The sequence below is a fragment of the Opisthocomus hoazin genome, chromosome 4, assembly GCF_030867145.1.
Source record: "Opisthocomus hoazin isolate bOpiHoa1 chromosome 4, bOpiHoa1.hap1, whole genome shotgun sequence".
Taxonomy (NCBI): domain Eukaryota; kingdom Metazoa; phylum Chordata; class Aves; order Opisthocomiformes; family Opisthocomidae; genus Opisthocomus; species Opisthocomus hoazin.
In genome coordinates this window covers 35956899-35973472 of record NC_134417.1, presented here as the reverse complement: position 1 = coordinate 35973472, position 16574 = coordinate 35956899, and the positions used below count along the sequence as shown (strand labels likewise).

The 16574-nt window shown below is 44.3% G+C and overlaps 1 protein-coding gene across 1 annotated transcript in view; it reads right to left on the bottom strand.

The window, feature by feature from the left end:
- Positions 1–16095, bottom strand: part of COA1 (cytochrome c oxidase assembly factor 1) — a 56045-nt gene extending 39950 nt beyond the window's left edge. Inside the window, exon 1 of the mRNA XM_075418572.1 lies at positions 16010–16095. The gene's annotated coding sequence lies outside the window, so the exon portion shown is untranslated. The remainder of the gene's footprint in view (positions 1–16009) is intronic.
- Between the last annotated feature and the right edge of the window lie 479 nt (positions 16096–16574).

The window sequence follows — 16574 nt, the reverse complement described above, 5'->3', positions numbered from 1 at the left end:
CAGTCTTTCAACTAATTTACAGTAAGGGCATAAGGCATCTGAGCTCCAGATGCACTCATTCAGGCAGCCAGGGCCATAAATAAACTAGAAAAGAATGCTCTGACTCTAACTTCAGTTTTACAGAGATGTGCTGAAGGTCTAGCAGATGGGTTTTGCTGTCTCAGCTTTTACCTGTGTAACAAAGTAAATGCATAAAGCTGCTTACTGGCTCCTTCAATTCAAAACCTTCGCATTTGCTCCCATATGCTCCTGTGAAGATACAGCTAATTTAAACAATGAGCAAAATCTTACCCCCCAGGGAAGCTGATGGCAAAACTCCCACTGGCTCCATCAGGCTCTGAGTGTTACTCAACATCAATGCAATTGGCTGAACTTGACTAACAGCATAACCAATACTGTAATCAAATTTGTATTCTTTCATCTACGAATTTGCCACCCTAATGCTGCCCCTGGTGCTGCTTTCACCCCGCGGTTCTTGCGGAAGAGCAAAACCAGCGACACAGCTGCTGCCACCAAAACCGGGCCTGCTGCAGCCTCAGCCTATGCTGACAAGCAGGTCTTTTCCATGGAGGGGTGAGAAATCCTCTCCTCAATTAGGACAATATATCAAAACATTTTGTCATACCGTTAGCTTTGTTTTGCTCAATCTACATGCTGTTCCAACAGTGTTCTTATGAAGCAGAAAACTGGAATCCTGCACTTGAAAGACAGCATATCAAATAGCAGAAATTTCTGATTTTCAAAAAAGTTTGCCAGTTGAGAAATTAGTTTTTTCTCTCACCCAGACTTCATCATCCTCATTATCCAGTCTAGCTTTCATAAACAATTGAGTATTCTTTTTGAAGCCAGTATGCTGTTTGGGCAGATGGCACAGAAATTTTACAGTCCATTTCATCCCTGATGCCTACAGTTAATGCTGACTGTTAATAACAGGACACACACACACGAAAACATATACAAACACACATGCATATACAGATATGCTAAGAGAAGAAAACATTTCTGACATGTTCTGATAAGGGAATTAAGTTGGCAAAGGCAGATTCCTGAGCTCAACACATACTAGAAGCACATCCCCAAAACTGTGTATTTGGCTGACTTCATGAAAAATTGTGCACTGTGAACAACTAAGCAACACTTCCTAGTTTAGTATTTCTGGAAAATCAATTCCTCTGTGTCTCTTGTAAGTCTTACCAAAATACATCTGTAGTTTTAAAATGTAACCATTTGAGCGACCATATTTAGTTTGGTTTCTGTGGATGGTCACTGTTTGCCGCACTTGGCTCTGATCTGCAGGGCTCAGATCCTCCTGCCAGAAATACATGTGGCAATTTAAAGGTATGTTTGACTCATTCCGTTTTGTAACCAGGGAATACTTTTTCCCCTCAAGATTCTGGACTTAAAGCTGAAATTCCCAGCACTGAGGACGGGGAGATGACAGGGAGAGGAACAACCAGCCTGGAACTCCCTAAGACCAAAGCCTACATCAGGAGGAAGCAACAGGGGCAACTCCAGGGATGGGAGGTAGAAAGGCAGTACAGGGAACAGGCACCTAGGGAGCTGCTGAACTAACGTATGGCCTACCCACAGTTGGGTACGTTCTTCCAGAGCCCTTCTTAAGAAGCAACACTTGACTCCAGCAGCTCTTGCAACCTGGGCTCCTGTCGTCTTTCTCAGTACCTTGGCTCAGTCCCTCCCCACAGTCTCCATCCGTGCCTGCTCTCCTGAGCGCCCCTTAATGCACCCCAGCTTCCAGTCAAAGCACGGCTTTGTAATACAGCTTAGGGAAAGACGGAGGAGGAAGAGGAGAATAAACATATTCGAGGACCGATGACTCAGACTAACTAGAGAATGCGCTTAAAGCAAGTTTGTTTCGTCAACGGCAGTGCTCTGCTGTTTGCTTTACCCCTTCTACACTGGGTCATCCCAATTCTTTTTCTCCATTTACTGGTGACATAACTAAGTGGCCAGGGGGAAGCTGTCTCACCTATCATAAAAGCACAGTATGCAGTAATCATAGGAGGCTACTGTTCAAGACAAAGCCATGAACTCCACTTTTAACGATGTCCTGGACTGTAATTCTGAAGAATGCATTTATTAGCAAACTCCTGTTTTTATAAGCCGCAAATCAAGACACAGCTCCCTTCAGCACTCAACCAGCTTTATGAATCATGAGCCCTGCAGTGCACTGCCATAAGACTTTGCTTTAGAAATAAAACTGTTTGTTCAACAGCAGAACAACGCAGTTCAGCCTTCTCTTTCCACAGCTGCTGCTTAGTCTCAAACCAGAATGAAACAGCTCTGGAATTACACATGCACTTAATGTCCTCTTAGTAGCCATCAGGTTCAGTATAAAAGCATCATGGAGAAGTCTGGCATCTGCTTAATTAAGCAACATCTTCCATATCTGGCTACTTTGCAAAACTAGGCAGCTAAGTAAAACAGGTCCAGAGTCGAGTCAGTCATGTGATTATTTTTTTTTGGGGGGGTGGGGGGTTGGTGGGGTGTGCTAGAGGTTTCCCAGATATCCCTTATTTCAAAGCAGGAAAAAAAACAATGGCCAGCTCTGTACGAAACCACAGGTCAACAGATTTCAATGGTCCAAGGTTAAAATTGGCCTCCAGCTAGCTGCACAGACTTATCCCACAGGTATTAAACAGGAAACTTTTAAAGCTTAAAAATAGTTACAGTTATGTGACTTATTCTTGTAAAAGGATTTTTATCATGTACACGAAGACTAGAAGCTTTCCTCCTTTGAAATGTTTGTGTTTGACACTTCCTCTGTAGCACAGCAAGTCTGTGTTTTTCTCTCTTGCACAGGCTGTGGGTTGAGTTTTGTTTTGCTATTTTGTCCTTTTTTCTTTCACAAATCAAGCTGTCAGCAGCATGGGAAGTAAATCTGTAACTGGGACACGTAAGAACGCTGTTCTGAGACTGCATCACTGCCCCCAGTAAAGTCACCCTTGGAAACAAGAGCACTTGAGAACATCTCAGGACGCAGTGAAAGGCTTTTCGCTATGGTTTATTTAGCTGAAAAGGAAAAAACATAACTCATGTAAAAAACCCCAGAGATCAGAGATGCTAAAAGTATGTGGTCTCTGCTGAAATTCCTGCTACTGCAGGCCACAGCCTCTAAAGAGCACTGTGTTTAAATGTCCTCTTTGGTGGGGACAACGCTTTTGGGCTGGGAGATGAACCTAGTTTTCTTGGACTGATATGAAAGCTAAACAATAATATATGCTCCTCTCCCACTACCACAACCACTCCCAAAGCGAAGGGAGTCCAGCCCAATACCAAAGGGCCACGCTGAGCACAGCTGGTTGCTACATGAATTGCTTTAGCCTGCTATTAACTTCTTCCTCCGCTCCTTACTCATTGCCTGGATCACGGCTAGTAGCTGTACTCTCCACATGTCCAGCTGCCATGCCCAGCAGATCCATCCCATCTGTCCCCAGATGCCATGTCTAGCCACCTCTTCCCAGGTGGCCCAGTTTACCTAACCTCGACCTCCTGCTGGGCCCTGGAGCCCATCTCCACTGTCAGACGCTCAACCAGCCCAGCTATGTAATTAGCAGTGCAGCTGCACAGCCACCAACCTGCCCGTATGCAAGTGGCAGACCACTTCTTGGCAACTATTAATCATATATTGCACAAGAAACAGTCTCTTAACGCAGTCTTTCCACTCCTGAACCATGTAAAGGACATAAAAGCTTTTTGGCCATGCAGAAAAGTGAACAAAATGAGTGGTAATTAACTCTCATGACTCTCATGACTACAAAGGCTAACTGCTCCGGTACTTGCAAAGTGGATCAGAGGCAGCTGAGCTGAGAAAGAACTGTAGCAGAACAAGTATTTGCCTGGGAGCAAACACTGCCAGAGTGCTTATTTTAGAATGAATAGTCATGTTAGTTAACTAGAGCTAACTACTGAACAAATAGCTCATGTTACAGCATACCGAGGTACACTAGATGCATCCTTTGATCTACTGACTGACAGACCTACTGCAGTGTTATTTTTTTCAGAAATCAAAAACAACCCCAATTTATCCTTCATGGCTGGTTCTGATTTTTGGTACGGTCTTTTCACAGATTAACAGGAACAAAACTTGCATGAAAAAGGAACCTAAAATGGACTTACTCACTGCAGCGTGAGACATTTGCATTCAGCATGAGCATGCGGTTTGCAAAGAAAAAAGAGCAACCAAATTAAGTTTTTCTGTAAATTGACACATGTGACTGTTAACCCCTTACTTGTATCTCCGTCAGGACAGGCAAGCTTTGGTGCACTACATGCCCTCCTCTTTTCTGACCTTTTAACGCAACTGCAGCCTCTCAGCATCAGGATTTGGCCTGCTGTTGACTGGCATACTATGTAGCTCGCCACACCCTGCATGCCACTTGCTTAAAATACCAGCGTGGACAATGAATATGACTCCCGTGGTTTTCAAGAAGTAGGAGAAGAGAGCTGGTTTTTTTGAGAGTGTTTTTTAAGGCAGCCAAAATTCATCCTGAAAATTACAAGTAAAATGTGTTCTGATTATCATCATTCAAGTAAACACATCTCATATGGAAACACACATGAATTGATGAGTAGAGGTTTCTTTTTTACATGAACTGCTTTACATTGATCATAAACTTCAGGGATTTGACAGGCATTAAAGATCCACTTGTCAGCTGCTATGTCCTTTAATAACTTCTTAACATCTATACTGACAGAAGCAGCGTGTCCCCAATTTAGCAAACCAGGCTATCTCTGTCCAGGTTTCACTGCAGCTCTGGAAGCCTGGAAAAAGTACTTCTGCCCCCTTTAGGGAAATAATATACTAAATAGATTTTCTTCAGACCCAGCTTTTGTGGCACGGAGAACAAAAGTATTAACTTAATTTCCAGCAGCCGCACAAAGTGTGTGTGGCTCTTCGTGCTCTATGGAGGAGAAATTCACATATCAGAACCCCGTGTTGTGCTCTGCTATGTCCTGTTCTCGTACCTCCTGCCTTAGTTGAGGTCCACAGCAGCCTTCTTCCTTATTCAGCTCGGTAGGGATGACTTGCTTGTAAAGCACTTGACAGCAGCTAGGAGTTCTGTACCACAGGCAACACAGCCACTGACCGTCTAACCCAGTCAAGCCACCTTCATCAGGTCGACCATGTGCTTAACCAAAACCAAGCACAACTCACTCTCTGCTTTAATTCTTTGGGATCTCTGGGTAAGAATCACCCCCTAATATGTTAAAGAGCTTTTGTTTAACAGCATTTTTAAAGTTCAAACCAACTGTGAAGCAGACCAGGCAGATTCTCACTTGGGGCCCTTAGGTTTATCTGGTTTCCATCCTCCTGTCTTTCTATGCTCTGGACGATCCTAAGCAAGCTTCTTGCTGGTCTCTTACACTTGTTCTGTGCCATCTTACACTGTTGGAGCCAATCAAGTAAGGTGCTGTAATAACAACAGTAACCACTCAGCTTTGACAGGACATAGCTATTTTTACTGGATAACTTCTCTGGCACAGCACTTCAAGCACCAAATGATTTGACACCTGTAATTTTATACTTGGCATAACACAAGGTATTCATACTTCTTTTGTAATGTAAGATAAAAGCAAACACTACATATGTTCTCATTCCAGTGCTGCTGTCTGGCAGCTATTTGCCTAAGGAAAAAAAAAATACTGTTACATTACAGAATATGTGGAAAAGTAAAAGCTATGGAAAAGAGATTATTAAACAGCTAACTTATTCCCCTGCTAGCACTAGACTGCTCCCTGCAGCATGTTTCAGAGCGTTTTGTCCAGTCTGGTTTTACAAGTTTCACATTGCTTTCATTTATATCTCTAATACAGCGCTGAGTCCAATGCGGTTTGGTGCTGCTTATTTTCCTTGTCTTTCAACTAGAAGACTCCGTGCTAGACCAGCTGTTCATACAGAGTCAGCTCCAAAGCTACTGAAAACAGTCTGGACTCTTTCCACTGACTTCAAGAGGCTTTGGATCAGGCTCACGAAAAGACGGTGAACACATTGCATGTAAGACTAAGCAGGTTACAGTCAGCAAAGTATAAAGAGGATTAGCCGTGTACAATCCAAAGGCATATTACCCTGCACGCTTCTGAAACAACGGGCTAAGACACTTACACTTTCACAGAGAGAAAGGGCCAGATTCGTTTCTGAGGCACTGCCGCTACGTCAACACCAGCATGCCAGGAACAAATTTGATCTGGAATCTGCCCAGTCAGCCTTGCTACAACTGGGATTCTCCTAAACTGGAGGTGAGGAAATATATTTTTTAAAAAAGCAAAAAAGATAAGCAAATGCTTTCTGTTTTCCAGCTGAAGTTTAGATCTTTGGATAGACCACTACGGAATGAGTATCAGGTCAAACACAATGGGTTTTCTCTCTCTCCTCTCTCAGGAAAGGATGGACACTCTTTCTTCTTCAGAACCTGAAATGGGTCCTGTTTGGTTTAAAATACATATACTTAGACCTTCACTTTATGCCACCAAAACAGATGGGCAACCCCAAGCCACTAATTTGCGCATATTTTACAGAGCACTGATACGTCAACACACACCCACCGTGTATGCTTTGAGTGCACCGACTTCGGAAAGCTAGAATGCCTTTTATTAGGAATTACTTTATCAGTGGGAGATTCATTCTGAACAATACAATCAAACGAAGACATTGGTGCAGAGTTATTCTTCCCACCCTTTCAAAGTTCACAGCAAACCCTGTCAGAGTTAGTGATGTTCTCAGCCGCCGAGAATGCTTTAATCAACCAGACTTTTTCTTCTGCTCCCTCTGTTCCCTGCGGACAGGGAACTTCATGGCACTGCTTTGTTGTACGATGTGTACAGTTATAACCTACGCAACAAGTATGCCATTAATGAACGAACACGGGGTGTGTGTGTCAAACAGATGAGAATGTTCTTTTGATCTTCTTGACTCCACCACTGTGGCAGACGGATGTCTAAATTGTTTTATTAATGTGCTGAAGTCTTCCATCATTTCTCAAACAATACTGAAGGAATAATCAGAATTTCATCACATTTTGATTTTCAGCTTTTCCAGCTCAAATCTGGCTGGATGTTATGCAGTAGGGAAAAAACTGATGATTTTTTTATTTCTTGATTTTCCAGGGGGTTGGGAGGAATACATCATGTGCTTGACACTCTCTGAGGCAGCCAACAGAAACTTTTCAGATTTCTGTTTAATTTCAAATCAGTTTCCACACAATATGGGACCTATATTTAGCTTTAGGTACAACTTCCAAACTAGTTCAAGGGAGCAAGACAAGGGATTCAAAGCTTTTTTTGGTGATACCTTAGAATCAGAATAAGCATGTTTAAAAAGCATAGAGGTTTCTGAACATGAAGATAGAAATGCTTTTAGCCTCCAGCATAGGAATAGCTGGGGAAAAACAAAGAACCAAACTGGTTTGAGGCCACAGAAGCATATTAAAGAAAGTTTATGTGCAATTGCCTGTAAAACTATGACACAGAAAATCCATGAAAGCCCTTCCAAAAATATGATTCTTACGTGGTGGTGTGACCAAAACTGTGAATCCACCTGAATTTTCCCCAATTGAATGACATAGCTATAAATGACAAGGGGGAGAGAAAGAGAGGCAAAGCAGGGCATCTGTTCTGCAAAGCAAAGAAATCAAACTACCGCCTCACAGGCAGCTAAGCTGACCTAACAAGTCACTATTACAAAAGTGCGAGGTCAAGTCTCTCCATCTCTTTCCCAGCCTCCCAGCTGCGCTTGCAGCAGCTCGCTTACTCCTCTGATCCTTCACCTTATCTCTGCCATTTAGTCAGCTGATTTACCTCACTGTTCCAGACAAAGCTATCCACCTTTCTGCTATTTTTCTTCCAGGCTAATAGGTCACAGTGGCTAACGGAGGGACCCAACGCATGCCAGCACAAGCACAAGGTAAGCAGCGGGATGACCCAGAGCAAGGACTGCTGGGAGGGCAAACAACTGGGGATTGCCACCTCTCTCTTCTGGCGGCAGCAAACTGTGAAATTGTCTCAGGGTGTCTCATGGAAGCACTGGCTCAGTGCAAGGACTTGTCATTAGAAGGGAAGGGGGAATCAAAGGGAGAAGGGGAACAAGTACAGGTCCCGATCATTGTTGCTTTGGAGGAGCGTGGATGTAAGGATGCAAGCTAGTAGGGCAGGAATCTCATATGTCTGCAGAGGATTTCATGGGCAGAAAGAAGTACATGCACATGCAACAGCTGCAGCACAGCCAGGAGCCAGGGGACGTATAATCTATATGCACATAACTGCATAGTTCCCCCATGAAAGCATGGGGCTGACTGCACAGGGTCTTAGTAGCTGCACAACATGTCTACACCGGGTCTGCTGCTTCTGAAGAGTTTTGCACTTACTGTGCATGGCTGGACAGCACAGTACACACAGAGAGCTGTTCCTGCTAGGCTGCTTCACGTTCCATAAATGCAGTGCATGCTCACAGTGCTAATGTCCAGAGTTTCCAGACATGCAGCAACTAGTTTGGAAGTGTGTGCTCCCCACAGCTACCCGACATCCAGAAAGCCCAGACAAATTTATGAAGTCCTCAAAATCTGCCTAAATGTGATTTCCAGGCAGAAAGAGTAAATGTGTCTGGGAAAAGGGAAGCTTGCAACACCCAGAAAGTCCTTCCCTACCTGCAGAAAAGCAAACACAGGACAACAGAAGTTTAGGAATGCCTGTTCTGACGAACCGAAGGCAGGGCTGGAGCTCAAGTCTCAACTTCTTCACCTGTCTTCTCTACTGACTTGATTTACTGTAGCTCCATTTTACAATGAATTTGAGAGGACATGCTTTCACATAATGGAAATATGAGAGGTGTCTTGCAGTTCAGCTTCACAAATGTTCCTTTTACTGTGGCCATTAGAAAAGCTGCATAAGGAACTTACTTCAGGTCTAGACATCCATGAAGAAAATAACTGTAAATGAATAAGAGGCCATGCACTAATGTGAGAATCCACCCTTTTCTCTCCTTTATATGGTGTTGGCTTATAAAATTAATTACATACCTCACAGAGATGCAATACTTAATTAATATTTGTTAAGTGCTTTGAAATTCTGATGGAGGACATCATACTCGTGTAGATTATGACTAACTCAGTGTAAAAGTGATGCCAAAGGTTGCTCAAGCAGAATGCTGGATTCAGTTTCTCATTTAAAAAGGGGGAACGCAGAGGAAAAAGGTTTAGGAAAGCGTTTTAAAACTCAGCTATCCTAAAGGAAAAGGCAGAATTAAGGAAGAGAGGAGCTAAAACAGTTTTCAGAGGAATTTACTGTGCAGTGTGCATTAACTCCGGCAAAGCCAGTGAGCAAGCGCCTACAGCAAAATCCTGGCTCCAGTCAAGTACATGAAAAATGTTTCACCAACTTCAGTGAGGTGAAGATTATTAGCTTTTGTCATAATTTCCAAGAGATGCAGCCAGCATCCCATATGCAGGTTTGTGACTTTGCATAGTTACTTGTTTACAGTTTAGGTTCAGGAAATAACCTCATCAAGCTAGGGCATGCTCATGATGTAAAAGCAACTGCTCAGCTTCTAATCATCTTTCTACTACAGCCCACATTTGGAGTAAATCTTTCCATTCTCTTAATGAATTTGGACCCAAACTACCTATTTAAGTTGGTGGCAAAGCTCCAATCAAATGGAAGCAATGTGGAGATCACTGTAGATTTTGTAATAAAGATGGGAAGAAAACACCCTGTGTTTAACAGTGGTTGTAACTCATGTACATCACTGGAGTTCAATTCATTTACTCAGAAGCCTGTGGAATTTGTAATTAATTCCTGACTGGGAAGAAAAAAAAAAAATGATGTAACAGAAATTTAGATAACTTATTTTTTCAGAATTAATCCTTCATAGCTAGCAGGGTAAAGATTGGGAGAAACATACTCCCCACCATTCCTGGGTAAGGCAGAGGTAAAGAGCACATTTTTCAACTGGAAGCTTTTCACCTGGGAGGCTCGAAGGAGAAAAGCTACAAAGAGTAGCAGGTGATAGGCATCAAGGCTTGAGAGGAGGTACCTGGGAGCTTCTAGGATCGAGAGGAGTCATTTCACAGCAGGAGTCTACAGCTACTTTAGGTAGGAAACTAAGTGAAAATGTTTTGATTCATTTTTATTTTTTCAAAAGGACTGAAGCGTGTTATTTGGTATATATGGGGCTCTTGGTAAACTATTACATGCCTTGTTCCAAGTGGTGTGGGATGGCTTCCACTGAGTATCTCTTAATGTACTCCTATACAGCACATGGAATCTTCAAGGTACTATTTATTGTAAACTATCCCTTAAGGTAGGCTTTCCAACTACGCTACATGTAGACATCTACTACAGCAAACCAGCACTTCTAAAGCAGCTTTGTGTTCATGCAATTGCCTAGACCAAATGTAGTGATGAAGTTACACACAGCAACTTCCGCTCTTCACTTGCGCTAGTACGCTGTATCTTTCTAACTGTACTGCAGGCTCTGAAGCATGTAGGCTTTTAGTTTTCTCTCTCAGTGCTTACACAGCTGTGTCCACAAATGTACATATCCCGTAAAACACAAGGAAATGTTCCTGGATGCCAAAATTAAGCTTAGATAGCTGCAGCTCCAATAACCCACATGCAGTTCTCTGCTTTCTGTTTAACAGATGATTTTCATAAACTTCTTGCAGCAGTTCACGTGCTGTAGCTCTAAGTGGTGACAGTTGCTTTCCAGCCCTAGTGGAATAAGCAACATCATTCTTCCATCTAAATTTAGTAGTTAAAATGGGCTGGTGTATGACCTACATCATGCTGCAGCTCTCTGGATCCTAAGGAGAGATGATGCTAAGAGGCCAAGACAAAAATTCAAGCTTAAAGCTTTTATTGGCTAAAAGTCAAATGGCTGATACATGTAAAAACAGTGCTGTGTCACTTGTTTAGACAGATAGGCTGTGTCTTCTTCCCCTGAATACTAATTAATAACATACTTACATCAGTCCCATCAAATGTGGCAAATACTCCTTCAGAGTCTGCCCTTATGGCTGGAAGTAATGGTGGGCAGGCAGCATAAAGGAAAAATGATTCTGCTTACTGCTTGGCAAGGCTGCTCTTGGGGAAGGCCATTGAAAAGATATGTTTTAGAGAGGTCTGATTTTGTGGAGGGGCCAGAAGAAAATGATACAGGAGATCAGCGTATGCAAGGCTGTATGCAAGTCAAAGACCTTTACTTAGTGATGTCTGCATCAAACTGACTAGACCTGAAGGGCTTTTTAAGACAATACTGTTCCTCATTTTAAGACTTCAGAAAAAACACAGTCCTCCTAAATAAGGTATTTCATGGCTTGTTCTCCTCATTCTGTGTCCATCTACATTATCCTTGACTTTTTACCTGGCTAGCTTTGGCTTTCTCCTACTGGCTTATACTTTTTTTCTCCCAGTCGGTTGAAAAGCAGGCCAGCAACAATCTCTTAAAAAAACCCCACACCTACATGGAAAACATCTGAATTGAGTAAGTGCATCTAATCAGGCCCAATCACTCTTACCTAGGATGCTTTTCAGAGTAGAGTCTCACAATTCTCTCATCTGCTACCTTCTGTTTCTGTGCCTGGTTTTAATGTTAACATTAACATGGTTTCCTTATGCCATGAACAGGACACAAATTCCTGCTTTACTGTTTGTTTGTGTCTCTGGCAAGACTTGGACTCCTTCTACCTACAGTATGCAAAAGTGAATTCTTGTTATGCAGTCTAGTCACCTTGTATCTACAAATGTCTCTGCATTCTGAGTATTGTCTTATTTTCTCCTACCTCTGAAGTAGCCTACAAACGTTTCCCAGCCTCAGGTGAATGATTTTTTTTTTGGGTTACATTAAAACGAATGTTGTTCAGATTAGCATGTCTTTTCAAGTAGTCCAGATCTCAGCATACCATCCTGTGTTTGCACTTATAATTTGTGGTGTTGATCAATACCATACAACCAGTTGCAGCGACTCCTATAGAGTACTAAAAGACTAGAAAGCACTGGTCTGAGGTCTTTAGTACTGTGTTAGACTTCTGTTGGATCAAACTTCCCTATGGATATTCCTGTTCCCTATGAGTCTTCCTTCTGGGGGAGTTCAATATATCAATTTCTAATTATTTTAACATACTTTATCTCTCTTAAAATTACTGCTGGCTATATCTACAACAAGAATAAGCACAGGTCTGTAAATCAAAATACCTGATGCTGAGGGCTGTGTTGCCACTATGTGGGTTTCGTGTGTGTGATTTGTTTAGACTAGCTGTTGCCTGCTCTCATGGACTTTCCCACCTATGAGTTGTGGAGGGTGTTAAGCATTCTCCTGTGGAAGTGCAGTATGTGAAGACAATCTGCTCCAAAAGCACACTCTTGGCTCTAACTCACTTAACGTCATCAAAGTGAGAATGCACACTAGTGCTGGAGCATAGATCAACACCTGCCAGACAGACTGGGAGATTACTGCTGCCATTAATGAAGTTAATCCGCATCTGGAGAACGCACACAGGGATGTGGAAGATTTCTATCTCTTTGTTAGTTAATGGGAGAAGCTTACAAAGCCACTCTTCAAAGCAGATACAGCTACAGATATGAAAAAGGAAAGCATTCCCTGTTCACCTGCCTCCAGCTTGATCTGTTAGTGGTCTAATAACATGATGGCAGAATCCATTTTTAGGTAATGGGTAATTTGGCTTACTATGTTTAGTGTAGTGATCAAATTCATAGCAGGAATGACTTTTTATTTGGTGTAGGGAGGGGTGAGAATGGCAGGGCAAACCCATCCAAATTATCTGCTGTGTACTGAGGATATGCAGAGTACTCCGAGACAGCTCCAGAAAGAGGGACTATGTATTTTAGCTGGTGGTATGCTGTGCAATCACTTAATGAAAATATATAAACACCAAGAACAGAAAATTACTCTGCCCTGGGGGAAGTGGGGGGAGTTTAAATAGAACTGTTATTACTGCTGTGCAGTTGTTAAACACAAAAAACCACCACCACCCCACCAGATGGAAGTATTCTATCACTTAACTACAGACACTTTAATACCAGAAAGCGTCCCTTAAGAGCAAATGTCAGCATAAGTAGCTGGTGATGATTTTCAAGTTGCTCACAACAGGGAAAAGACTAAGAAGCAATTCTGAACTGACAACTGGAACCGTGTTTGTAAAATTTCAAGTCTTCTTGTGTATCGGGTAACTTTTCAGAAGTACGCTCTCAGATAGTTTCTATTCCTTATGATATGCTGAGTAGAAAAAAGTAAGGCTGCGTCTTCTAGAGGTGAGCTCCCACACTAGCTTTACAGTCATGTAACTGCTGCTTACTTCCAGAAACTGAGAAACAATATAGCCTTTTTCTGCAGCCTCCTCAGTTATGCAAAATCACCGCTCAAAACTGTAGACTGAGTCACTAACAGCATTATAGACAAATAGAAAAATCCAGCAAAGGCCCCTTCCCCCCCCCCCAGCTCCTCTCCCCCTCACTCGAATATGCAAGCATTTCAACATCAAGTGTTCATGCCCATCAGCTGTTGACTTCTGTTTCTGTGGCACTTGTACAGTTGGGAGTTGGACAAGTGGTGAGGTGTCTGCACAAAAGTAGGACGGAGCTGATGCAGCCTTCAGATCTGTATCTAGAGCTCCCTCCTAATTCTCAGAACAACCACAAGTTGGGCTGCCACCAGATCATCCTTGGAGCTGCTCTAAGGGCCGTGCTGCAGACTAGGTAAGGTAGTACAGGCAAATAAGAGGAACTGCTGTGCAGTAACAATGCTTGCAAGGAGCTATGCTCTTCAACAGATAAGTTTCATTCACCTGTGCTGGCTAAACTGTGGCACATATAAAAGAAAGGTCAAGTGCCCTAACAGCCATGTTGTTAGGAAGGGCATGCCTGGGCCTGTCTCTTCGTGTCAGCTCCAACACTTGAAGTGCCTCAAGTGTAGTGAAACAACCCCCAGCATCAGCTCTTCCTCCAGCTTAATTTTATGTTGTGGTCACAGCTGCAAAGGTAAGGATGTTGTTTTGCTCCTCTGGCACTGAGTCAAAACCCAGAAGTTTGTATTGGTACTTTCCAGGCCACTTTTGTGTATCAACAGACATGCAAAGCCTCCGCTTCTCAGGAATAAACAGCTTTGAAGTAAAATATGTGCAGCAAAAATCCATGCACACTTCATTAATTTCAGCATTGCAACAGCAAAGTACTACTTGGTAAAAGCTATAAGACAGTAACGCAGAGTTTGGATTTTATTTTTTCTTTTAATCCTGAAAGCTTCTTATCTCCATTCTCCATGTGTTTTCATTCAATTTACAGTAGTCTAAACTGAAGCTCATCTAAGAAAAAAATGACACATTACGTTTGACTAACCTCTTGATTAGAATCCTTTCTTCCTCAGGGGAATAAATGCAACAACTTTAAAATTGCTACGTTGCTTGCTTAAGACAACTTTTCTTTGTACGTTGTGTTTAATGGAATTTGGCTGATTTTGGATATTTCGGCATTTTAAATTCTTATGTTGAGATAGCAAGGACAGCAATTCTTGTCAAGTCTTAACTAAGACAGAACGATCTCTAGGCACTAAGCTGCCAGAAAAGCAGCATTTTGTTATCTGTCAACATGCATGTGTCTTCCTCTACCGCACCCCCAGTCAAGTTTGAGAACCCTTCACACGGTCTCCTGCACGATACGAAACATTGGTTTACTGCTCAAATTTGAGTCAAAGCTTAGACTCCAAACAAAGCGTAGGTGCAGTTTGACACAAGTGTCACCTGGCAGGGGTGCTCATGCCCCTTTTCCCTCCCTTCTGCTGGCCTGTGCAGCTGCAGTGCCCAGAAAGCCGCGACGCCCTGGAAAACCAACCTTGAAGCGGCCAGCTGACCCCTCAGCCTGCTGCAAGGGGTGCAGCACAGCGCGCAGTGGAGCAGGGCCATCTTGCTGTCACAGCCTATCACTACAGCCTGCGAGGGGGAAGCTTGGGTTTTTTGTTTAAACGCTTTCAGTTTATCAAAAACTGGCAGTGAAAGAAGCAATCCAGCCCACTCTTATACCGTGTGCTACGTGCTCCCTCCTTGCGCTTTTAAGAGTTCACGTGAAGCGGCAGAAAGTAATTGATTTGGGTCTAAAGCAGCTAGTCCTGGAGGCAGCCAGGAAGAAGAGATGGGGGGAAACCTTGTCTGGTTTAGTGCTGAGGGTAGTCTTAAACTGGAGAGTTTCAATTTTCAGAGAAAGAAACACAGCAATTGCTCTTCTTTGCAGCATCGGAATAGTAAACGTGCTCAAGACAACCTGATCGCTTCTCAAGTCGTACCTGAATGACAAAGCAAATCTGACGGTAGCTTTCCTACAGCGGGGATGAGTTATTGCAACTGACTGGCTTTCCGCTGGCCCTGCTTCACCAAACCCCCGCCTGGCCGCTCGGTGAATTCTGTCTGAACACGAGGAAGAACTTCTTCCCTCTGAGGGTGACGGAGCCCTGGCACAGGCTGCCCAGGGAGGCTGTGGAGTCTCCTTCTCTGGAGATATTCAAGCCCTGCCTGGACAAGGTCCTCTACAACCTACTGTAGGTGACCCTGCTTCAGCAGGAGGGTTGGACTGGGTGACCCACAGAGGTCCCTTCCAGCCCCTAACGTTCTGTGATTCTGTGATTTCCCTCTCATCTGCCTTCTCGGAGCGGGCGAGGTGTATTTAAAGTGCAGTTACCGCTAACGCGGCCCTGGCAATCGCGCTGCGAGATGAAGCGTTTGCAACTACTGCACTCGTTTGTCCTCTTTAGGGGTCCCAGGCTCCTCGCTCAGCAGGCCTGCGGCCACCCCGCCTCTCTTCTCACATCCCCCCCCACCCCCGCTCCCTTCGCAGAGCCGCCTCAGCCCTCTCACACCTCCTCCGTCGCCCCTTCCCTTCCGGCGCTGCGGCCGCCATTTTGTGCAGCGCCGAGCGCCTCGGCGGACAGTGCTCACTGTGGCGGGGTCTTCCCCCCCCCGCGCCCCAACGGCCCTGCCCCCTCCCCACTCACTCAGGACAGCGGCGCGGTCGGCGGGAAGGCTTCACGCGTGGGCCGTGGGGGCCGCCATTGCTGCGGCCTGCGGTGCCGGCGGGGAGCGGCAGGGGGCGCTGCCGGGCGGCGCTGTCAGAACCTCCGGCGGCGGGGGGGGCGGCGGGCACGGCAGCGCTTCAACGGGGGGGGGGGCGGGGAGCATTTTCTGAGGGGGCAAGGTCGGGGGTCCCGCAACGGTGGCCTCGGCTGTGGGGATGAACTGCGGGAAACCTGTGAAGAGAGGGCTGGCAAAGACCCACATCCTGTCAGCTCTGCACTGAGGATCCCAAACACACCTGGACTCACTGCCTTCCTCTGAGATTTGCTGGTTTTTTGTGGTGGTTCGTTATTTTTCCAGGCCAAGCCCCAAACCATGAAACCCGAGAGTTTCTGTAAGCATCTTTCCGGCAATCCCCAAAGAAAGCTCTCTTTTCTGAATCATCAGATCACATCCCGTGCACCGATGCACATTTAGCTTAATTACTGCTGCCTCTCGCTGATCATTTTCACTGCAGATTTACCCCTCCTCATGGCACCCCCTCAG